This window comes from Bubalus kerabau, chromosome 15 (assembly GCF_029407905.1).
Source record: "Bubalus kerabau isolate K-KA32 ecotype Philippines breed swamp buffalo chromosome 15, PCC_UOA_SB_1v2, whole genome shotgun sequence".
Classification (NCBI taxonomy): Eukaryota; Metazoa; Chordata; class Mammalia; order Artiodactyla; family Bovidae; genus Bubalus; species Bubalus kerabau.
This window is the reverse complement of record NC_073638.1, coordinates 15,331,493-15,357,273: the sequence shown is the minus strand read 5'-3', so window position 1 is coordinate 15,357,273 and position 25,781 is coordinate 15,331,493. Positions and strand designations below refer to the sequence as shown.

At 43.9% G+C, this 25,781-nt stretch overlaps 1 long non-coding RNA gene across 1 annotated transcript; it reads left to right on the top strand.

Annotated features, from left to right (window-relative positions):
* The first annotated feature begins 3,572 nt into the window (after positions 1-3,572).
* LOC129628325 (uncharacterized) lies at positions 3,573-25,720 on the top strand. Its single transcript, XR_008702775.1, has 4 exons — positions 3,573-3,705; positions 6,028-6,324; positions 10,215-10,363; positions 25,596-25,720. It is a non-coding gene; the product is annotated as an uncharacterized LOC129628325 (long non-coding RNA).
* Positions 25,721-25,781: the final 61 nt, after the last annotated feature.

Here is a 25,781-nt window from a genome sequence, read left to right as displayed (position 1 = left end):
GATATGCAGATGACACCATCCTCATGGCAGAAAGTGAAGAAGAACTAAAGAGCCTCTTGATGAAAGTGAAAGAGGAGAGTGAAAAAGTTGGCTTAAAACTCAACATTCAGAAAACAAAGATCATGGCATCTGGTCCCATCACTTCATGGCAAATAGATGGGGAAACAGTGGAAACAGTGTCAGACTTTATTTTTGGGGGCTCCAAAATCACTGCTGATGGTGACTGAGCCCATGAAATGAAAAGATGTTTGCTCTTTGGAAGAAAAGTTATGACCAACCTAGACAGCATATTCAAAAGCAGAGACATTACTTTGCCAACAAAGGTCCATCTAGTCAAAGCTATGGTTTTTCCAGTGGTCATGTGTGGATGTGAGAGTTGGACTATAAAGAAAGCTGAGCGCAGAAGAATTGATGCTTTTGAACTGTGCTGTTGGAGAAGACTCTTGGGAGTTCCTTGGACTACAAGGAGATACAACCAGTCCATCCTAAAGGAAATCACTTCTGAAGGACTGATGCTGCAGCTGAAACTCCAATATTTGGCTACCTGATGCAAACAGCTGACTCATTTGAAAAGACCCTGATGCTGGGAAAGATTGAAGGCAGGAGAAGAAGGGGATGACAGAGGATGAGATGGGGGGATGGCATCAATGCCATCAAACTCAATGGACATGAGTTTGAGTAAACTCCAGGTGTTGGTGATGGACAGGGAGGCCTGGTGTGCTGCAGTCCATGGGGTCTCAAAGAGTTGGACATAAGTGAGCGACTGAACTGACTAAACTGAAAAGAACAGTTTTGAGTCTGTGATTGCTCTGCTGACAATGGAATTATATCAGAGCTGACTAAATGAAATTATTCCCTCAGTCATATCCATAATATAAAATCTTCACTAATTTTTTTTTTAATTGAAATCCTGTTTCCTTTGTGAGAGAAACTGCTGACTCTAGTATTCAGTTCCTGAATGAACTGGAAAGTTGGGAGATATTTTTATAATTTTAGTTCCTTGGAGTTCAGGTGAGAACTGTTGGTGGTGAGTGACATATGGGGAGGTTTTGCTGTTATTGTAGGGTTTCCCTGGTGGCTCAGCGATAAAGAATCTGCCTGCCAATACAGAAGACAAGGGTTCCATCTCTGGGTTGGGAAGATGCGCTAGAGAAGGAAATGGCAATCCACTCCAGTATTCTCGCCTGGGAAATCCCATGGACGCAGGAACCTGCTGGGCTATAGTCCTTGGAGTCCCCAAAGAGATAGACACGACTTAGCAACTAAGCAAAACAACAACTTGTAGTACTTAATGCTTATGTTTTCTATGATGATTCACAAGGATCTCTAGCAACTTCAGCTATATGCAGAATCAGTTCAGTTCAGTCGCTCAATTGTGTCCGACTCTTTGCAACCCCATGGACTGCAGCACACCAGGCCTCCCTGTCCATCACCAACTCCCAGAGTTTATTCAAACTCACATCCATCAAGTCGGTGATGCCATCCAACCATCTCATCCTCTGTTGTCCCCTTCTCCTCCCACCTTCAATCTTTCCCAGCATCAGGGTCTTTTCAAATGAGTCAGAATATATGCAGAATAGAATTTAGGATTTGGGAGTTTATAAATTCCCAGAGGATGAGATGGGGGGCTAGCATCACTGACTTGATGGACATGAATTTGAATAAACTCCAGGAGTTGGTGATGGACAGGGAGGCCTGGTGTGCTGCAGTCCATGGGGTCGCAAAGAATCAGACACAACTGAACGACTGAACTGAACTGAAAACGCCTGGCCAGGATGGAGGGGGGTTAGGGGGTGTGGTGGGGGGAAGAGTGCCTTCTGTTTTCCAGCAGCAATAAGGGATAAAGACTTTATTTTCTTGGAGCAGCAAGGAAGTAGGGAGATGGGAGAGTTTGTCTTCCTTTCCAGCCAGACCTGGCGGTACAAGCATAAGATGAACGTGTCCATGAAGAGGTGAGAGAGGTGGATGGGGTGTCAGGGACGCAGTGTAGAGAGCAAGGAGACCTGGGGAGGCCTGCCTTGTCACCAGGCTGTGTGGTCACCTCCCCTAGCTCCATACCAGAGCTGCTGAAGCTTTTCTTCCTTCCTCACCAAGGCAGAGAGGGTGACTCCCGGGAGAGCCTGACTCTGTACTTTAGGGATTTTTGTCCTTGGTGTGGGAAATTCCAGAAAAGCTGTTACTCTGGAGAGTAATAATGGTTCTCTATTTATTATTCCTTCCCTATCTCCTCCCCCGCAGCCTCTTCTTTTCTTTTAATGGTGAAGTCAATAAACGCGATGCTGTTGGTGTTGTATGTTCCCTGTATCTTCAGACTCAGTCCGTCGACGACTTGCTCTGTATGCATATGTGCAAAGTTGATTCTGAAACATAACTTATTTAGTAAAGCAAACCTTTCTGTAGTCACTGCTTTGACCTTTCCAGCAGTTCCTTAGAGGGGAGAGCTGGACTCTAGCCAGCAGAAGGGCATTCAGACGGGCACTTTGCCGCTTTGTAGTTGTGGGACCTTCAGCAAGAAATCAGTGATTTTCTCTGAGGCCAAATTACAGTGCAAGAGTTTGCGGAGATACTGGGGCATGTGAATGTGGTGGGCGTGGAGGCTTGTGTATCCTCACGCACTCTCCCGACCTCAAGCAAGCCCGAGGCCAAGGACATATGCTCATATTCTTTCTCTGATGCTCAGTTCTACTGTTGTTTTCCTCACCATCCACACAGGCTGACCTATTGCTTTTCTTTTCATTAATAGACTTCATTTTTCAGAGTCGTTCACAGCAAAATTAGTGGAAACTACAGAGAATTTCCATGTGCTCCTCCCCAGACTCCTCTACCTGCATCCACATTTGTTACAACCGAGAAAGCTGTGCTGACACCTGATTATCACCCAGAGTCGTAGGTTAATTTATGGTTCAACTCTTGGTGTTGTCTATTCTGTGGCTTTGACAATTGTACAATGACATGTTTAGTATCATAGACTTAGAGTACCATACAGAATAGTTTTAGACTTAGAGTATCATACAGAATAGTTTCATTACCTAAAAATCCTCTGTGTTCTGTCTGTTCATCTCGCCCTCCTCTCAAGCCCCTGACAATCTCTGATCTTTTTTTACATCACCATAGTTTGGTTTTTTCCAGAATGTCATTAGCTGGACTCCTACAATTTGTGGCCTTTTCTGAATGACTTCTTTCAGTTAGTCATACGCCTTTAAGTTTCCTCCATGTCTTTGTGGTTTTCTTTTTATTGCTGAATAATATTCCACTGCACAATGTACCACAGTTTACTCTCCTAGTTGCTTCCAAGCTTTTTTTTTTGTCCAGTTATGAATAAAACTGCCACAAACATTTGTGAACAGGTTTTGGTGTGAATATAAGTTTCAACTCATCTGAGTAAATACCAAAGAGGATAATTGCTGGATTGTATGGTAAGACTATCGGAGAAGGCAATGGCACCCCACTCCAGTACTCTTGCCTGGAAAATCCCATGGATGGAGGAGCCGGGAAGGCTGGAGTCCATGGGGTCGCTGAGGGTCGGACACGACTGAGCGACTTCACTTTCACTTTTCACTTTCATGCATTGGAGAAGGAAATGGCAACCCACTCCAGTGTTCTTGCCTGGAGAATCCCAGGGACGGGGGAGCCTGGTGGGCTGCAGTCTATGGGGTTGCACAGAGTCAGACACGACTGAAGCAACTTAGCAGCAGCAGCAGCATGGTAAGACTATATTTAGTTTTGTGAAAGTGAAAGTCACCCAGCTGTGTCTGACTCTTTGCAATCCCATGGACTATACAGTCCATGGAATTCTCCAGGCCAGAATACTGGAGTGGGTAGCCTTTCCCTTCTCCACGGGATCTTCCCAACCCAGGGATCAAACCCAGGTCTCCCGCATTGCAAGTGGATTCTTAACCAGCTGAGCCACAATTACAAATGATTGTTACCGGTAGAAAACTGTTTGTTTTTTTTTTTTCTTTCATGGTCTACCACATATTTGGACAAAAGGTCACACATTCACATTTGCAATTTCCACTCCTTGTCATGTTTGTCTTTGTTGTGGTCCCAAGGCAAGGTCAAGGTTTCACAGTCAGTCAACAGCCAGAGGAGCCAGCCTTTTCTCAGACTCCTACACTGATTTGTTGGGTAGTCTTTCAACAAATCAGGTCTTTTTGCTGGCTCTCCACTTCTCAGTTTAGGCAAAAAGAGCCCTTAACCACACTGCACCTGTGCTAAAGTTTGCATGTAACAGGTTCAGACCAGGGCAAACATAATTTGTGGTAAATAAATATTAGCTAGTATCATTGTTACTTAGAAGCTGAAACTTGTAAGACAGACATTAGAACCTGTACTTAAATGTAACTTACAGAGGCTGGTGTCAGTTCTTGGGACTCTAAGATTTATAAAAAGCTTCAGTCATGGATTTGTCTGACTATCTGGCTATGCTGAATTGTTCATAGAGACTGTTATACCAATACAGTTTCTGTGTGTGTAAGGAATCCTTTCCAGATATTTAGAAATAACTTCACCTTGATATTTATGTCATGAGACTGTGGCCATATGTGGGTTTTGAAGTTGCCATTCACCCCAGGGTTTGTGTTACCTATTGCCACTTTAAATAGGAAACTGCAAACCGTTGCTAGGAATTGGCTTCAGAGATAAGTGGAAAGGATACTGATCTGAACTGAACAGACTTTGGTGAGGACAGCCCTTTCCCATCACTCTCTGCTCACCAGCCTCTCAAAGTGAAATGTCTCACAAGCTCCTTGTCACCGACCTGCAGGGACTACAGGGTGATAGAGAGACCCTTCTCACTGGTCCTCAGTGAGTGGTGGGTGTTATGGGGAGGACAGAGGATGGCAGAACTGAGCTCTGCTAGGCATGGGGAGCATTTTGGAGGTGCCACGCTACTAAAAAGGAGTATTTGTGTGGCTTGGTTTCTGGATTTGGTCCCTGGCATTCAGCATCCTTGAGCCCTAATTGTCAGGCCCCTCTGCCTATTAGAGGGCTTCCCTGGCAGCTCAGCTGGTAAAGAATCCACGTGCAATGCAGGAGAGCCTGGTTTGATTCCTGGGTCAGGAAGATCTTCTGGAGAAGGGATAGGCTACCCACTCCAGTATTCTTGGGCTTCCCTGTTGGTTCAGCTGGTAAAGAATCTGCCTGCAATGCGGGAGACCTGGGTTTGATTCCTGGGTTGGGAAGATCCCCTGGAGAAGGGAAAGGTTACTCACTCCAGTATTCTGGCCCGGAGAATTCTGTGGACTGTATAGTCCATGAGGTTGCAAAGAGTTGGACATGACTGAGCAACTTTCACTTTCATTTTCTGCTTATTAGGGAGAGCTAAAAAAGGCTACATCCAGGCTTGTAGACCTCAGGGAGCGTCTTTTCTCTGTCCAATCTCTCAGTGCCTCTTCTCAAAGGATTTATGTGGAGTCTTTGTATTTCAAGGCCTGTTCACTCATTCATTCATTCAGCATGTGCTTTACTGAGCACTAACCGTGTACCAGGCACTATTCTTGGAGTTTGAAGACACACTGTGAAAAAGGCAACATTCCAGTTCTCCCGGAGCTTCTATTCTCATTATACAGAGAGACATAGCAAGTCAAGTAGTCATAAGAACTATGAGAAAAAAATAAAGCAGAGTTCAAGAGTGACAGGGCAGCTGTCCTGGGGACAGTGGGCTCTTGAAGGTGTGGTTTTAGAGTGTGGCCTGTGGACACGGGAGTGGGGGCATCATTCCAGTCCGAGAGGTGACACGTGCAAACACCCTCGGCAGGGGCACCCTCAGCACCCCCAGGTTAGCAAAGAGGCTGTGGGAGAGGCAGTGGGAGAGGCAGTGGGAGCTGAGACAGGGGTCTGGTTGGTGGGGAAACCAAAGGTCTTAACTCAGTTCATGAAAACTCCTGCCACTGAGTGAGTGGGGCCATTGGTGTTTTAGGTGAGCTGGGGCGGGAGGAGCTTGGGGCCCAGAGCCTTTGAAAGCACTCACCATTTACACCCACCATTTACACGCATCTCTGAACACTGCTCTGTTTTTCCTCCCAGATGTGAATCCCGGAAGCAGGAGGTCTGGATGTCCTGGTTTCCTGCTCTATCAGCTGGCGTGGCACGTGTTGACTCACATAGAACAGGATGGGCCTCGAACAGACCCAGCAGGTCTCTAAGATTCACTAAGTTGACAGCAGCCATTTGGGCTGTTTAGGAGAGACTCCAAGGCAAAGGCATGTGGTCAGTATTTTAGAACTGTGCTGAGGCCCATACATGGATAATATGAAGGTTAGGGCTATGAAAGAAGCTCCTCAGAAGACCTCAGAAGAAATTCTCTGGAAAAACAGCTGTCAGGTGAGAGATCAGGGGTGAGAGTTGAACAGGCAGTAGTAGATTCAGAGTTTGTGGATATGCATGGGAAATCCTGGTTTCAGGAAAGGATCATTTTTAGGAAAGCGCTAGGATTGAGAATGGAGAAGGCAATGGCACCCCACTCCAGTATTCTTGCCTGGAAAATCCCATGGACGGAGGAGCCCGGTGAGCTGTAGTCCATGGGGTCGTGAAGAGTTGGACATGACTTCCCTTTCACTTTTCACTTTCATGCATTGGAGAAGGAAATGGCAACCCCACTCCAGCGTTCTTGCCTGGAGAATCCCAGGGACGGCGGAGCCCAGTGGTCTGCCATCTATGGGGTTGCACAGAGTCAGACGCAACTGAAGAGACTTAGCAGCAGGATTGAACATGTGCAAAGAAAGAGCTCAGAGTCCACTCCCTGTGGATGTCAAGGGTTTACTGCTTAAGTGTCTTTTTCCTGAGAAACTCCTTAGTAACCAGGTGTCCTAATTTCACCTCTCTTGTGATTTATCACCTTGACTACACTTATCACCATGACCTTATGGGACCCTGAGTACTTTGTTGACTTGTGGTTAGCTCAGGGATTGAACCAGATTAGTACACTTGGTAATTATCTCTCTTGGCTTTCTCTGTATAGTGAGGACTCAATGAATATTGTTGATTGAGTGAATGACTTGGAACCACTAATAGAAACAAATAAAAGAATTTTCATCATAAGAAACAGCTAAAATAAATGAATAGTTCCTGTTATAGCATTATTGCCTATATGTTAATTATCTTTTAAAATAAGACATCCAGTTCTAAGCTGTGGGTTGACATAACTTACAGACCCAAAGAATAACCTCTATTTCTCATATTCCATACAAGACCTTCATTCATTGACTCAACATATGTTGTTAAGCTCCCTCACTGTGCCAGGCTAGTACTATGTACTAAAGAAACATAATACAAAGTTTATGATCCGCTTGGAGACAGACTAGCAATTAGGCAGCTTCACCATGCCACAGTTTCTTCCCAGCAACCATAATCATAGCCAGGTTCTTCCCCAAACTGCACGTTTTAGAAGCTCTGAAGAAATGTATCTTTTATTGGAAACAGTCAGCCTCAAGTTCAGGGCCAAAGCCCAGAGAGGCTCTCAGAACTGTTTCAGTCTGTTCTCGGGCTCATGGCAGGTCTTTAGATCACTTTTCTCAATCACATCTGACAAATGGACACAGGTCACCTTTTTGGAAGTATGATGGCTGCTCAGGCATTCCTTTCCTGCCAAGTCTGCAGGAGGTTGGGGCTGGCTTTGAATGTCCTTACTTCCTCCTTCACTCTAGGAAATGCGTGTAGCTTTTGTCAAATTCCTCCCTTCCTCCACCCATGGCATTGACGTTCATTGGCTCCTTTAGGGAGTTGGGTCATTTAAATTCCATTTCCCGTGTTCTATTCTATCTTCCCACTATCTCTCCCCCTTGCTGTGCTATGCTGTGCTTAGTCACTCAGTTGTAACCCTGTAGACTGTAGCCTGCCAGGCTCCTATGTCCATGGATTCTCCAGGCAAGAATACTGGAGTGGGTTGCCATTTTCTTATCCGACGGACTGAATATGTCCTCCTAAAATTCATATGTTGACATCATAATCTCCAATTATGGATTTGCAGGTGGGGCCTTTGGGAAGTAATTAGATCACGAGGGTGGAGCCTTCATGAATGAGATTAATGCCCTTCAAAAAAAAGAGATGATCACTCTCTTCACCACATGAGAATGCGGCAAGAAGGTGGCTGTTTATAAACCAGGAAAAGAGCCCTAACCAAGGACTTGATAGTGCTGACACCCTAGTCTTGAACTTCCTGCTGCCACAGCTATGAAAAAAAGTACTGTTTAAGCCCCCCGGTTTGTAGTATTTTGTGATAGCAGCCCAAATGCACAAAGACACTGCCCTAACAGCTTGTCTATAGTTCACATTGGTTATTCTAGGAGTAAGGAGGAAACAAGGAGGCTAGAGAAAGGAAACATGATTACCATGCCATGAGAGTCTACAACATGCCAGCAATCCTGACTTCAGTTTACATACATCGTTCGTTCACTTTCCTTCCAACGACTCAGTCTGCGGAGTCAGCCAGATGGAGATTGGAAATCCAGCAATGCCTTTTGCTAGGGTGACTGGCAAGTGACTCAGCACACAGAGGCCCCAGCTCCAGGGACAGCCAGCAGGGGCCAGCACACGCCCTCAGTCACACACTAGGCTTGCGCTCATAAACCACGTGACCTCGTGAGCCGCTTCTGGGCATGATAACAGTACTCACAACAGCAGCGTGGTTGTGGAAGCTCAGCTCCATATAAATAAGAAACTCGGAGTAGTAACCAGTGTGAAGCAAAAATAAGCTCTTATTTCACTTGAATATTGGTTGAATATGTTTTTAAAAGTGTGATTTTAGCACAGTGGTGAGAAGCACGTAACAAAATCTAGCTATTATTGATACTATTATTACTTCACATTACTTTAATTACATTATTCATTATAGTATAATGACTTATAGGTATAGGCTTATACCTATAGCTATAGGTATAGGTATAAGCTTATATCTAAGTCTATAGGTATACCTATAGACTTATAGGTATAAGTATACTATAATGACTTATAGTCCTTATAGTATAGGACTTAGAGGTAACAGACCTGGGGTTGTCCCTGCTGAAGTACTTGAAAGGAGAATGATGAATGAAAAGCCTATACTGCCACTTCTTCTTCTTTTAAAGTATTGGTTTATTTATTTGGCTGCACCGGATCCTAGTTGCAGCATGCGGGATCTTTGATCTTAGTTGCAACATGTGAGATCTAGTTTCTTAACCAGGGATTGAACCTGGATCCTCTGCACTGGGAGTGCAGTCTTAGCCATTGGGTCACCAGGGAGGTCCCTTTAAAAAAAAAACTTTTTATTTATATTAGAGTACAGGTGCTTTACAGCACTGTGTTAGTTTCAGGGGTACAGCAAAGCGATTCAGTTATGTGTGTGTATGTGTGTGTGTGTGTGTGTGTGTATATATATATATATATATATATATATATATATATATACAGGTATCTATTCTTTTTTCAAATTCCTTTCCCATTTAGGTTGTTACATAATATTGAGCAGAGTTCTCTGTGATATAAAGTAGGTCTTTGATGGCTATGTATTTTTGATTTTTCTTTTTGCTTTTAAAAAATTTATGTTAGTTATTCATTTTAAATACAGCAGTATGTATGTGTTAATCCCAAACCCTCTCCCCCTCCTGCCCCCTTGGTAACCATAAGTTCATTCTCTAAATCTGTGAGTCTATTTCTGTTTTGTAAATAAGTTCATTTATATCATGTCTTTTTTGATTCCACATATAAGGCTGTAATAAGATGTTTCTTTTTTTCTTTCTGACTTACTTTACTCAGTATGATAATCTCTAGGTCCATCCATGTTGCTGCAAATGGCATTATTTCATTCTTTTTGACTGCTGAGTAATATTCCATTGTGTATATGTACCACATCTTTATCCATTCCTCTGTTGATGGATATTTAGGTTGCTTCCATGTCTTGGCTATTGTAAATGGCACTGCAATGGACATTGGAGTGCATGTGTCATTTTGGACCATGTTTTTTTTCTGGAAATATGCCCAGGAGTGGGACTGCAGGATCATATGGTAACTCTATTTTTGTTTTTTTCAGGAACCTCCATACTGTTCTCCACAGTGGTGGTACCAATTTACATCCCTACCAACAGTGTAGGAGGGTTCCTTTTTCCCTACACCCTCTCCAGCATTTACTGTTTGTGGACTTTTTGATGATAGCTATTCTGACTGGTGTAAGATGATATCTTGTTATAGTTTTGATTTGCCTTTCTCTAGTAATTAATGATGTTGAACATCTTTTCAAGTGCCTCTTGGGAAAGGCTGTAGCTTCTTGGGACTCAAAGAGTGACCAGGATGCTCAGCACAGACATCTCTTTGGACATTGGTGAAGTGCAAGAACTCAGACTTCAGCACAGAACTGCAACTCAGAATCTTCATTTTTAACTAGATCCAGGTGAGACGGGGGCACACACAGTGTGGAGGAGCACTGCTCCCTGGTCCTCCACCCCCGGCATCACATCTGGAACATATGGATGCCTAGATCCTCCTCCCCTCTCCCACCACCCCCAAAATTCCAGTTCCCTTGGCTGAAGCACAAATGTTAAAACTGATGAGCAGTCATGATTGACACCCACCCATCTAGCTTTTGGTCCATGGGGAGTTAGGCTGCAAGGGTGGATGGGACTGTAGTTTCTTCAGCAAGTGCCTGTGAGAGTTCAGCTTTCCTTTCTTTCTTGTCAAGCCCAGTGGAAGGACGGAGGGACACGGGGGACACATTCTTCTCCCCCGCCTCCGCCATTCCCAGTCTTCATTCCAGCTAAGGCCACGTGACAAAGCTCTGAGCAGGCTTCTTGGCCCGTTTTTCTGTTTTTCTGGTTGTGGGTCACAGCCTGTCTGGCAGGGCTGGTTGGCAGTCTCTCCCTCTCTCAGCCCTGTGTGCCTGGGGCTTGCCTTTTTGGTGGTGGGAATTTGCATTTCCTTGAAACAGGGTTCATCTCCTTCCTTGGGCCACTCCTGCCTAGCACCCAGAGGATGCTGATCTTTCCTCTGAGCCCTTGATGCCTGGTGGAAAAGTCGCATTCCCACCAGACTCAGGCTGGTTACCTAACTGACTCTTGCTGTCAGGAGGGTGGCTCATGCCCCACAGTAAGGCCAAGAACTCCGGGGGGCCAGTCTACTATTGTTTTGCGGAAATGAGGGGCACGGGGTTGTCATTTTTGGAATTTTCCAGAGGAGCTAAAAACTTGCAATTTTATGAAAAAAATTTACATTTTGATTTGAAAGTGCTCATGGTCACATAAAACATTTCCAGAGCTCAGAGTTGCCTCCTGTTCCAAGCAGTTCATTTGGGTCATGAAGATTCCACGAGCCCTGGTGACTAATCCAAATGATCTTGCTGTGCCTTTGAAGCTGGTAGAAAAGGGGAGGTGCTTGGGAGTCACCTAGGCCATGTGGCCAAAGGTTTTTAATTTGATGACTTATTAGTTTGGTGGCCCCTCTGCTGAAGCCTGGCTTCCCAAGTGGCTCTGTGGGTAAAGAATCCACCTGCATTGCAGAAGATGTGGGTTGGATCCCTGGGTGGGAAAGCTCTTCTGGAGGAGGGCATGGCAACCCACTCCAGTACTCTTGCCCGGAGAATCGCACGGACAGAGGCACCTTGGCGGGCTACAGTCCATGGAGTCGCAAAGTGTCAGACGCGACTGAACGACTGGGCACGCACGCTGCTGAAGTCACACCTTCCATAGGCCCGAGCGTGGCGGTCTGACACTTAGCCTCTGAGACCTCCATGTGTCCTCGAGGGGCACAAGGGACCTCTCTGCCTGACCTGGGGCCAGATATGGGAGGAGTTGCGCAGGGTCGCTGTATTCCCCTCGGACAGCAGAACAGAAGGAAAGGTTTACGCCCTCCGATCTTTCTCTCGCTGCCCCGCCCTTCCCGAGTGAGAGCCAGCCCCAGTGTGTGACAGGGCCCCTTGTTTGATGCTGCTGTTCCTCTGCCAGTGACCGTTTCTCCCTCAATATTCTCTTTATACAAGATGATGTGACTTGTGTTGGCTGCTAATATTAGATCTGCAACAGACGCCCTCATTGTTGGGCCCTGGGTCCGTGTGGAGCACATTAATAAGGCAAAGACAAAGCCTCAAATGCTCAGTGACTTTAAGAGCAGGATTTGGTACCAGGGATGAGGGGACAGGTCTGTGAGAGTCCCAGGAATTAGGACCACAGTCCAGATACCATGAGAACTGCAGGCAGAGCTGTTTCCCGGGAAACGGGTAGGGAGCATAAAGCACCCAGAGGTGGTATGTTCATGTGGAGACAGACAGTAAGGTGGTTGAAATGACATGTCATCTAGTCACCATTGATGGACAGAATGAAGAGCCAGGGGAAGCAAACATTAATAGCAACTCCAGGGAGACAGTAGATAATTCATTTGAACATGGCCAATGTTTTTCTTCTTGCTTCTTTCCATTGTTCTCAATAACACTTTCTTTTCTCCTCCCTCATCTTTTTATTGAAAGATAATTTGTGTTGTGGGTTTTTCTTTTTAATTTATTTTATTGAAGTATAGTTGGCTTACAATGTTGTGGTAATTTCTGTTGTACAGCAAAGGGATCCAGTTATATACACGTTTCTTTTCGTGTTCTTTTCTATCATGGTTTATCCCAGGATGTTGAATATAGTTCCCTGTGCTATACAGTAGGACCTTGTTGTTGATCCATTCTATATATAAAGTTGCTGCTGCTGCTGCTAAGTCTCTTCAGTCATGTCCGACTCTGTGCGACCCCATAGACGGCAGCCCACCAGGCTCCCCCGTCCCTGGGATCCTCCAGGCAAGAACACTGGAGTGGGTTGCCATTTCCTTCTCCAATGCGTGAAAGTGAAAAGTGAAAGTGAAGTCGCTTGGTCGTGTCTGACCCTCAGCAACCCCATGGACTGTAGCCCACCAGGCTCCTCCGTCCATGGGATTTTCCAGGCAAGAGTATTGGTGTGGGGTGCCATTGCCTTCTCCGATATATAAAGTTAGCATCTGCTAATCCAAAACTCCCAATCCATCTCTCCCTTATCTTGTGTTGTATTTTTTTTAATATTTGCTAAATGTGCTTTTTTCCCCCCAAGATTTTTAGTTAGTTGCCTGAACCCTTAGGGAATCACTGTTGCACAGTGAGGTAGAGATTGCGTGTGACTCTCTTGCCTGCCACATGGACTCACACACTCGCAGGCATTGTCCTAATGAGCCTTTTCTGCCCACAGTGATCCCAGTGCTAATGCTGGGGAAGGCTTCCTGAAACATGGTCAAAGCCAGTTGATCGAGCGTTTTTTGATCTCAGCAGAGTTGTGCTAGAAAGCTCTGTGCTCTAAGGGTGCTATCTTGATTTGGAAAATTGTATTATCAAGTTGAATCCTGCAGTTAAACTGTTTATAATCTGAGTTTAATCTTTCTGTAAAGAAAACCAGTGCCCTAAAAATAACTTGTCTTGTAAATTTCAGATTTTTGTAATTGCATTTTTTCCCCCCTAAATGAAGGACTGGCTACCTACCTATAGTGAAATAATATGGAAGAAATGAACTAGTGTTTGTTGTGTTTTGCTGTAGGTTAAGTGCTTCCCATTGTTTAGTTCCTTTCAATCTCAAGTCAAATATATGAGGTAGGTATCATTATTCCCATTTTACAGATGAGGGATTTAAGGCTCAAAGAGCTCAAGCAGCTTATAAATGGCCGAGCTTAGATTTAAATCAGTCTCCTCATACCCAAACTTCTGCTTTCTCCATTTATCTGCACTTCTGGAGTTCTTTTGCAATTGCTAGATGCTGTTACATTCAAACTAAGACAGACACATATAGACAGAGATAGGACTGAATATTTTTCTTAATATTTTCTGCAGTGAAAAAAATAAACAGCAATTATTTTAGATATATAAGTAGTTACAATGGAATAGATATTTAGACACATAGATTTCTGAAATAAATGCTTAAAGTTCCATGTTAAAAATCGAGATGCCCTGGTAGAAAGCTGAGATTGTGAGCTCCAGGACAGCTGAGACCATGTTTTATACACTCTGTGTTCAGTCATTCAGTTGTGGTGACTCTTAGTGACCTCATGGACTGTGGCCCACCAGGCTCCTCTCCATGAACTTTTCCAGGCAAGAATACTCGAGTGGGTTGTTATTTCCTACTCCAAGGGATCTTCCCAAGCCAGGGATCGAGCCGTCATCTCCTGCACTGGCAGGCGAATTCTTTACCCCTAGTGTCACCTGGGAAGCCCCTTACATGTCGAGTCCCCAGCAATTAGCACTGAGCCTTGCCTATAGTGGGGAGAAAGGCACTCGGTGTTTGTTGAATGAATAAGTAAGTGTTTCCTCTATCACATCAGTATTTGGAAAAAAAGAGACCGTCTACTTAATTTAAATGGACCTCCTTTACACACTGAGCAGACTGTTGCCTTCAGCCATACTGCCATAGACTGAATGTCTGTGTCCCTCCAAAGTTCATGCATTGAAACTTAAGTGATGGTATCTGGACAAGGTGGAACCTTTGGGAGGTGATTAGGTCATAAGAATGGAGTCCTCATGAAACGGATTAGTGCCCTTATCAAAAGACCACATGAGCTTTCTTGTTCCTCCTGCCATGTGGGTAAACAGCAAAAATACAACCATGTGAACCAGGAAGTTGGTTCTCACCAGACTCTGCTGAACCCTGATCTTGGACTTCCTAGCCTCTAGAATAGTGAAAAATAAACGTTTGTTTCTAAACCACAATTATATTTTGTTTATCATCCTGAGAAGACTATGACAAATACTAAATGATATTACAGGGTAGGCAAGAAAGCCAAGCCAAGCAGTTTATCCATATCTGAAAAAGGTGGATTTTGGTCATCTTCCTTCATCAGAACCTCCTTTTCCTGTTTGTATTATGAGGAAGTTCATGGTTCACGTACTGCTGAAGCCTGGCTTGGACAATTTTGAGCATTACTTTGCTAGCATGTGAGGTTAAGTACAATTGTGTGGTAATTTGAGCATTCTTTGGCATTGCCTTTCTTTGGGAAGAAAATAGACCTTTTCCAGTCCTGTGGCCACTGCTGAGTTTTCCAAATTTGCTGACATATTGAGTGCAGGACTTTCACAGCATCATCTTTTAGGATTTGAAATAGCTCAATTGGAAAAGATTGAAGGTGAGAGGAGAAGGGGATGGCAGAGGATGAGATGGCTGGATGGCATCACTGACTCAATGGACATGAGTTTGAGTAAACTCCGGGAGTTGGTGATAGACAGGGAGGCCTGGCGTGCTGCAGTCCACGGGGTCCCAAAGAGTTGAACACAACTGAGCTACTGAACTGACTGATTATGAGGAAGAATGACTCTGTGCCTTGGTGATCTATGAACAACTAATGAAAATGAAATACTCTTGCGAGTTTTTCTAAAATGTACACAGAATAAATCTACAGTGGTTTCCAAATTTCAACTGAATTTAACACCATTTGCTTTAAAGAAGAATTTCAGTTTTTCTCTAGTAAGATAGTTTCTCTGTTTAAAATTTTAAATACACAAAAATAAAATAATTTTATTTACCTCTAACACAAAGGCAATTATTGAGCTTTTCTCAGTCTTTTATGAGCCTTTGCATATGTTCACACAATATGATCATACCATGCATAATATTTTTATTCTACTTTTCTAATTGTTCTTTATATTATAAATATATTAGTAGAACTTAATCTTTCATTTTTCCTGGAAATTAAAAAAGCCTTTCATAATATAAAGGCAATATACATATTTGTTCTAGTTAAATAAAACAGTACAAGTGAAAAATTCTCCATTTTTCCTGGAAATTAAAAAAGCTTTTCATAATACAAAGGCAATATATGTATTTGTTCCAGTTAAATAAGACAGTACAGGTAAAAATACACGGATTATTCAAAATGACGAAAATTTAAAATGTGGAAGTTTAAACCAGAATGTTCTGCTTTCTCCCATTTACACTTGAATACATTTTAAAAAGGAATATGTACTCAGCAAGAAACGAAAATCCAGGGAAGCTCCTTTTGATCCCCTGTCTAAATATATAAAATTCACTCATGTCTGTGTGTCTGTCATCTGAATAAACTCCTTTTGTAGTCCATACATCGAACTGAATTAAGGTTCTGTAAGCAATTTAGGGGACTTCCCTGGTGGCTCAGTGATGAAGGATCTGCCTGCCAATGCAGGAGACGTGGGTTCAATCCCTGGGTTGGGAAATCCCCTGGCAACCCATTACAGTGGCCATTCTTACCTGGGGAATTTCGGGGACAGAGAAACCTGTCAGGTTATAGCCCATGGGGTCACCAAAGAGTCAGACATGGCTTAGTGACTAAACAACAAAAGCAACTTAGGAGACTGGTTGCTTATAGAACCAGTCTCCAGGGTTCATTAGAGCATTACTGGAAATTGGATGATATTTAAAAAAAATGTATAGTGAATCTTCTCTTTGATATAGTGTAGTCTGTGATTGGAAAGCAAGACTCCTGGGGAAGTGTAGCCCAATAGTCACTGTCCTCCTAAGAAGGGTGGCTGGTTAACCTAGGGTGTTAGATTTGCTCCCTGGTGTATGCAGACTCGGGATGATAACTGGATTTCTGAGCTTCATCATCAGAGATCCTATTTCTCTGCTATGTCCAGGGCAGCACTCTCTCTAATAAAGGAGTAGGAGAAGAATATCCATCTAAAGAGGCATCAAATTTTTAGCCTGCCCAAGGTACCCACATCTCAGTGGGTCTCAGTAATATCACCTTTCTGATCTTGGGTAAGATAAAGGGAAGGGTACCAGATGCCTCTTCCAACTCCAAGTCTGGTATTAAGAGCAGCTTCTGTCTTTTCTTGGAAATGGGTCAGTCATGTTACTATTTGCCATTGCTATTTAGACATTTGTTTAAAAATGAGCTTAATGTTGGCATTGATGAGGTCAGAAGAGCTATATATGTATTTTATCTCTATATCATCTAGTAAATATTAATTTAGTACTGTCTATGTGTATGTATTGAAGAAGGAAATGGCAACCCACTCCATTGTTCTTACCTGGAGAATCCCAGGGATGGGGAGCCTGATGGGCTGCCATCCATGGGGTCGCACAGAGTCGGACACGACTGAAGCGACTTAGCAGCAGCAGCAGCAGCACGTGTATGTATATTCCTAGGTTGTTTGTATCCTTCATGTTCATCACATTTAACATGCCACTGACTATAAGATGCACCATTATTTTTCACACGACTGCAGTAATGATACTATGCCACACTATCAACAGTAAATTGCACCTCAATTTCAGAGATGTTAAAATGTGAAAAATGCATGTCTTAGGATCAATGAAATATAGTATATAAACACTTTTCATACTTAAACAACTCTAGGAGGTAGGTTCTATCATTATCTTCATTTTGTAAATGAGGAAACTGAAGCATAGAGAGTTTCCACAATTTGTTCAAGATCACTCTGCCTTGGCCGGCAGACAGTCCAACTCCAGGGTCGAAGTTCATAACCATTACACTTTTCTCCCTGCAGATATAAAAAGTTAAAAAAGAAGAGGAGGTTTCAGAAATGTTATTTTAAATATTTCTCTGCATGAGGTGCTCAAAGTTATTTCTGTCTGGAGTTGTCCCCTAACAATCTATTAGTTCAATTCAGTCTCTCAATTGTGTCTGACTCTTTGTGACCCCATGGACTGCAGCACGCCATGCCTCCTTGTCCATCACCAACTCCTGGAGCTTACTCAAACTCACCTCCATAGAGTTGGTGATGCCATCCAACCATCTCATCCTCTGTCGTCCCCTTCTCCTCCCACCTTCAATCTTTCCCAGCATCAGGGTCTTTTCAATTGAGTAAGTTCTTCACATCAGGTGGCCAAACTATTGGACTTTCAGCTTCAGTATCGGTCCTTCCAATGAATATTCAGGACTGATTTCCTTTAGGATGGGTTGGTTGGATCTCCTTGCTGTCCAAGGGACTCTCAAGAGTCTTCTCCAACATCACAGTTCAAAAGCATCAATACTTCAGCGCTCAGCTTTCTTTATAGTCCAACTCTTATATCCATACATGACTACTGGAAAAATCATAGCTTTGACTAGATGGACCATTTTTGGTAAAGTAATGTCTCTGCTTTTTAATATGCTGTCTAGGTTGGTCATAACTTTTCTTCTAAGGAGCATGCATCTTTTAATTTCATGGCTGCAATCACCATCTGCAGTGATTTGAGAGCCCCCAAAAATAAAGTCTCCCACTGTTTCCACTGTTTCCCCATCTATTTGCCATGAAGTGATGGGACCAGATGCCATGATCATAGTTTTCTGAATGTTGAGTTTTAAGCCAACTTTTTCACTCTCCTCTTTCACTTTCATCAAGAAGCTCTTTAGTTCTTTCAATTCAGTTCAGTTCAGTTCAGTCACTCAGTCGTGTCCGACTTATTGCGACCCCATGAATTGCAGCATGCCAGGCCTCCCTGTCCATCACCAACTCCCGGAGTTTACTCAAACTCATGTTCATCGAGTCGGTGATGCCATCCAGCCATCTCATCCTCTATTGTCCCCTTCTCCTCCTGCCCCCAATCCCTCCCAGCATCAGAGTCTTTTCCAATGAGTCAACTCTTCACATAAGGTGGCCAAAGTATTGGAGTTTCATCTTTAGCATCAGTCCTTCTAATGAACACTTAGGATTGATACCCTTTAGGTTGGACTGGTTGGATCTCCTTGCAGTCCAAGGGACTCTCAAGAGTCTTATCCAACACCACAGTTCAAAAGCAGCAGTTCTTTAGCACTGAGCTTTCTTCATAGTCCAACTCTCACATCCATACATGACCACTGGAAAAACCATAGCCTTGACTAGACAGACCTGTGTTGGCAAAGTAATGTCTCTGCTTTTTAATATACTATCTAGGTTGGTCATAACTTTCCTTCCAAGGAGTAAGCGTCTTTTAATTTCATGGCTGCAGTCACCATCTGCAGTGATTTTGGAGCCCAGAAAAATAAAGTCTGACACTGTTTCCACTGTTTCCCCATCTATTTCTCATGAAGTGATGGGACCAGATGCCATGATCTTCGTTTCTGAATGTTGAGCTTTAAGCCAACTTTTTCACTCTCCTCTTTCACTTTCATCAAGAGGCTTTTTAGTTCCTCTTCACTTTCTGCCATAAGGGTGGTGTCATCTGCATATCTGAGCTTATTAATATTTCTCCCTGCAATCTTGACTCCAGCTGGTGCTTCTTCCAGCCCAGCATTTCGCATGATGTACTCTGCATATAAGTTAAATAAGCAGGGTGACAGTATATAGCTTTGATATACTCCTTTCCCAATTTGGAACCAATCTGTTGTTCCATGTCCAGATCTAACTGTTGCTTCTTCACCTGCATACAGATTTCTCAAGAGGCAGGTCAGGTGGTCTGGTATTTCCGTCTCTTTAAGAATTTTCCACAGTTTATAGTGATCCACACAGTCCAAGGCTTTGGCATAGTCAATAAAGCAAAAGTAGGTATTTTTCTGAAACTGTCTTGCTTTTTCAATGATCCAGCAGATGTTGGCAATTTGATCTCTGGTTCCTCTGCCTTTCCTAAATCCAGCTTGAACATCTGGAAGTTCATGGTTCACATACTGTTGAAACCTCGCTTGGAGACTTTTGAGCATTACTTTGCTGGCATGTGAGATGCGTGCAATTGTGTGGTAGTTTGAGCATTCTTTGGCATTGCCTTTCTTTGGGATTGGAATTAAAACTGACCTTTTTTCAGTCTTGTGGCCACTGCTGAGTTTTCCAAATTTGCTGGCATATTGAGTGCAGCACTTTCACAGCACAATCTTTTAGGATTTGAAGTAGCTCAACTGGAATTCCATCCCCTCCACAAGCTTTGTTTGTAGTGAAGCTTCCTAAGGCCCACTTGACTTCGCACTCCAAGATATCTGGCTCTAGGTGAGTGATCACACTATCTTGATTATCTGGGTCATGAAGATCTTTTTTGTATAGTTCTACTGTGTATTTTTTCCACCTCTTCTTAATATCTTCCATACCATCTCTGCTATAGGTCCATAAATGGTCCATACCATTTCTGTCCTTTATTGTGCTCATCTTTGCATGAAATGTTCCCTTGGTATCTCTAATTTTCTATTCCAGTATCCAAAAGATGGCTAAGCAATCTGGAAGTGTTCAGAGTTCTATGGACCATGTGTCTTTTTTTTACTGCAGGCTCATAGGGTGAGAGCATGCGTGTGGACACATGGCTTCTTCCTTAAGGTTGTCTAGTGTTATTTCTAAACCTCATCCAAGGTTTAACTTTGCTAGAAAGACGACTCTCTGCCCACAGTTTCAGGAGAGCATGACTCAGCCTCTGACTGGCTTGGGTGTTAACCACTTTTGACTCTGAGTCCTTCTGACTCTCAACTTGAGGGTTGAGCGGGGAATGCTTTCTTAGGTTTAGTGATGATTAGGAAAATAACTCATGCATTCTCACCCAAATAGGAGCTACACCTCAGCCTCCTCACTTCTCTTTGCAATCCAAATGGGATTAATTTTCTTATTACTTGTCAATTTCATACATGTGTTGGACAATCAGCAGAGACGAGAGTTGAAGAAGTAGCTTCAGGGAACCAGAAATTTAGTTATTATTCTAATTTATGAGCCATGGCTTCAACACATCTCCTCAAGTAAGATTTTATACCATTGCTACTGTCTTTACGGAGGTGCTTCTCCCAGATTAGCTTCAGTGACCCTTCTCTGCCCTCATAGGCCATAGCTCCCTTAAAGAGCACCTCTCACACTGCATTGTAATTGCTTGTCTGTCTGTCTGTCTTCCCTACCTACTTTGAGTTCTGTGGTGCAAAGATCTGTGTCAGTCTTGCCCTGGACTAGAGCTGACCCAGCGTGAAGTCTACATTACAGAATTCATTAGTGGCATGACAGGTCCCCAGCACGGCCTTCCCTGTCTAAAGCAGAGCATCACTTACCTTCTGCCTTCTGCTCTGGTTACCCATGGAGCCCTGTGTGATGCTGGTGTGAGAGCAGGGACCAAGGTTAAGTTTGTTCCTCCATGAATTCTCATCATCTAGCCAGTTCTCAAAGCAGATTTTTAAAAAATTAATTATTTTACTTGGAGGATAATTACTTTACAGTATTGTGATGGCTTTTGCCATACATCAGTAAGAACTGGCCATAGGTAGACATGTGTCCCCTCCTCCTGAGCCCTCCTCCCAGCTCCTTCCCCACCCTACCCCTCCAGGCTGTCACAGAGCACCAGCTTTGCGTGCCCCGCCTCATAGATCATGCTCACACTATTCATCTATTTTACATAAGGCAGTATATACGTTTCAGTGCTATTCTCTCAAATCATCCGACCCTCTCCTTCTCCCACTGAGTCCAGAAGCCTGTGTCTTCTTTACATCTGTGTTTCCTTTGCTGCCTTGCACTTAGGATAGTCAGCACCATCTTTCTAGATTCCATTTGTATGTGTTAATATACGGTGTTTGTCTTCTCTTTCTGACTTACTTCATTCCATATAAGTTTCTAATAGGTTCATCCACCTCATTAGAACTGACTCAAATGTGTTCCTTTTTACAGCTGAGTAATATTCCATTGTGTGTATGTACCACAACTTCCTTATCCATTCATCTTAATGGCAGATATTTTAAAAACAGTTTGAAAATGAATGAATGAATTAGAGCCACGAGACTTCAAATGGAATTTCATGGAGCAATTTTTCCTCTTTCATTTACTCACATATTGTATTGACTACCTACTGTATAGCAGGCACTGTATTTATGGCTGAGTGCGGAGGTAGCAATTAGATACAGGGGGAAAAACTAGGTTTAAGAGGCACAATCAGGGAATTTCCTGGTGGTCCAGTGGTTAGGATTCTGAGCTTCCACTGCAGGGTTCAGTCCCTGGTTGGGAACTAAGATTCTGTAAGCTGTGTGATGTGGCCATAAAAGAAAAGGCACAATCAGAAAAGGCCTGTAACTGGGCATAGTGCAGGAGGAGGGCAAGGGGTGAGGACACGCGTGTTAGAAAGATGGATGACTTGAGGAACTAATGTTTAGCTGGGTTGTGTTAAAAAAAAAAAGCTGAATGAAAGAGATGAAGGGATGGGAATACAAGGTGAGAATTCCAGGCCAAGGGAAGTAGTTTATGATGCAAAGTCTTAGGGAGAAGAGAGAGGAACTCTGCTGTAGGAACTGCAAGAAGCTGAATTGTACTGCTCAGAGCACAGAGGGCCAGGTGGCACCTGTCAGAGGTGAGACCCAAGGGGGGCAGATCTCAGTGGTCTCAGTTGTCAGGTAGGGAGTCAGGCTTTACCCCAAGGCAGATGGAGAGTGATTGATGGGCTGTGAGAGTGGGATAACATCATCAGGTTTATTTTTAGGAAGCCACTCCAGCTGCAGAATGAATTGGGGGAGGTTAAGAGATTGAAGATTGGGTATGAGAGGTGAGGTGGTAGGGGCTGCAAAGTTGGAGAAGGGTCTAGTGTGGCTTATGTTTTCAGACAACCTGGAACAGAATCAACCAAACCACTGAAGTCCAAGTAGAATGTCGTTTTATTCCACATCAACCATTACTCTTCCTCTTTGGGCTTTCCTGGAGGATATTGACAGGGCTTCCCTGGTGACTCACATGGTAAAGAACCTGCTTGTAATGCAGGAGACCCAGGTTCGATTCCTGGGTTGGGAAGATCCCCTGGAGAAGGGCATGGCAACCCACTCCAGTACTCTTGCCTGGAGAATTCCATGGACAAAAGAGCCTGAAGGGCTACAGTCCATGGAGTTGTAAAAAGTCGGACATAACTGAGCAACTAACATGCATTGACAGATGCTGGGCTGGCACGGGTGTGAGTGCTGAGGTCTAAGACGGTCTGCTGTGAAACCTCACCCCAGTGAGAAGAGTCAGTGGCAAAGAAAAGGGACCTCCAGTGGAGAGAATGAATTATCACTCATAAAGATGCTGTGAAAGACAGTCTTCCCTTGGAATGTGCTGTCAGCAAAAACTTTGATTAGACCAAGGTACTCCCACAATGTAGTATGTTCCAGAATCTTGGCATGTGGACATTTGTAATTTGCAAAAGTAAATTCAATATCATAGTATACTTTATCTTTGGAAAGCAGGCAAACAAAAAGAAGCTCTCTTGTTTATACTATAAAATTAAAAGATACTAAAGTAGACAGAATTACCCCAGCTGTGGGATATGCAAATATTCTGTGTATATGTGTGTTGGTTCCTGACCAGGGCCTGGAGGAAAACTAGAATCTGCTGTAGGGTGTGGAGGAGTAGTGGCAGAGATAGTTATGCTTGGGGGGGTAGGGGGAAGGATCAAGAAAGTTTGAGAAACAGTGAATTAAGGTCATATAAATGCCTTAGTCATAAAACTGAGAATTTATTTTTATATTCTGCATTTATTCAAATACAACAAAATCACATATTACATCTATTATTCCAGACTCTCTGGTAGCCAGTGAGACCCAGAGACTAAGAAGGGACAAGCCTGTCCCCAGGAGTACCTGACTAGTAGAGAAGACAGACTCGGGAATGATTAATACCCTAACATCCGGGGTCCCCAACCTCTGGGATCTAATCCCTGATGATCAGAGTTGGAGCTGATGTAATGATAATAGAACCCGCCTGCCAATGCAGGAGATGTAAGAGATGCGGGTTTGATCCCTGGGTCAGGAAGATCCCATGGAGAGGGCATGGCAACTCACTCCAGTATTCTTGCCTGGAGAATCCCATGAACAGAGGGGCCTAATGGACTACGGTCCATAGGGTCACAAAGAGTCGCACGTGGCTGAAGTGACTTCGGAGGCATGCATGCATGCACAATAAAAGTAATGCCCTTGAATCATCCTGAAACTAATGTCCCAACCCCATGGAAAAATTGTCTTCCACAAAACCGGTCCCTGGTGCCAAATGTTGGGGACAGCTGGTCTAATGTGATAAGTAGCATAGTGAGCAGGTACAGAGGACACAGAGAGGAGAGGGACTGATTTCTAGTTGTTTAATTGTGTTTAGAGTTGACAACACGAATCGCCATTGGGGAACATGTATAATCCTATATACTAATATAAATATTAAAAAATCCCACGAAGCCTATTATCCTCACAGCCTCCCATGGAGGGCATGGTAGAGGTGTACAAGGGCGAGACGACCTGGCTGAGGGACAAGCCCCATTTGACCAGCGTCATCAACTCCGTATCAAAGGGGATTTCGAGTCTAGCCATTTCTGTGACATCACATTATAGGCGTTTGCCTTTTTTTTTTTTTTTTTTAAAGTAAGAAACAAGTTTAGGTTTCATTTCAGGGACCAAACCTAGTTAACATTTTGAGATATTGAAGCCCATAAGGAATTTGTTAAGAACAACAGCTTAAGAAGCTTCAAAATATGTTCTCCTGACAATCTGTCTCCTATTTTACAGGCTCACTTCACCAATGTGCCGAGGAAATGCCAGGCTTAGGAAGCAAACAGGCCTGGATCAAACCTGTCTCCACACTCACTGAGTCATAGGCAAGCATTAGAACACTCTGGTCCAGTTCCCCATGTGTCACACTTAGGAACTAAGATTAAACAGTAAGATGTGACTGAAGGCGCCCTAGTAGGCATTCTGACTCTGTCTCTAGAAGTACCCCAGTCCCAGCTACCATCCCTCATCTGTGTGCTTAGTCACTCAGTCATGTCTGACTCTTTGCTACCCCATGGACTGCAGCACGCCAGCCTCTGCTGTCCATGGGGATTCTTCAGCCAAGGATACTGGAGCGGGTTACCATGCCCTCCTCCAGGAGATCTTCCTGACCCAGAGATCGAACCCAGGTCTCCTGCACTGGAAGCACATTCTTTACCATCTGAGCCACCAGGGAAGTCCCAGCTTTTTTTTCTCAATATGAGTCCTGTCGGAAAACAGTTGACAGCCTCCAGCCTATGACACTCTGAATGCTATGTCCCCTGCCTCGTTTAACCCTATTTCTCATAATCTAGTTCACTGTTCTCTACCCACACCTGCCCTCCTTAAACCCCTCCAACATATCTCTTCTGCTGGGAGACTCCCTTAGCACATGGTACTTTCATCTTTGCCTAGCTCCTAACATCTCTTTGCCAACAAAGGTCCAGCTAGTCAAGGCTATGGTTTTTCCAGTGGTCATGTATGGATGTGAGAGTTGGACTGTGAAGAAGGCTGAGCGCCGAAGAATTGATGCTTTTGAACTGTGGAGAAGACTCTTGAGAGTCCCTTGGACTGCAAGGAGATCCAACCAGTCCATTCGGAAGGAGATCAGCCCTGGGATTTCTTTGGAAGGAATAATGCTAAAGCTGAAACTCCAGTACTTTGGCCACCTCATGCGAAGAGTTGACTCATTGGAAGACTCTGATGCTGGGAGGGATTTGGGGGCAGGAGGAGAAGGGGATGACAGAGGATGAGATGGCTGGATGGCATCACTGACTCGATGGACATGAGTCTCAGTGAACTCCGGGAGTTGGTGATGGACAGGGAGGCCTGGCGTGCTGCAATTCATGGGGTCGCAAAGAGTCAGACACGACTGAGCGACTGAACTGAACTGAACATCCTCTTGATCTCACTTCAGACAACACTCTTCAGGCAAACACACCCTCACTCCCAGAGGGGCAGTTTCTCACAGCTCCACGCTCTGTGTTTCATTATTCCTTTAATAGACTGCTTCTTTGATTAACGACAAGCTTTCCCACTAGGTTTCGTCATCCGGACCGCAGGGATCCTATTCTTGTTTACCATTGTACGCTGTCACCGAACCCAGCTTGGCACATAGACACTCAAAAGAGAATAATGAACCAACCGACCTACCAACCGGTGAAATCAGCCGGTCTTGTTCCTTTCTTGGTTTTGGTTTTGATTCCAAGTAAACCACAGAGCTGAAG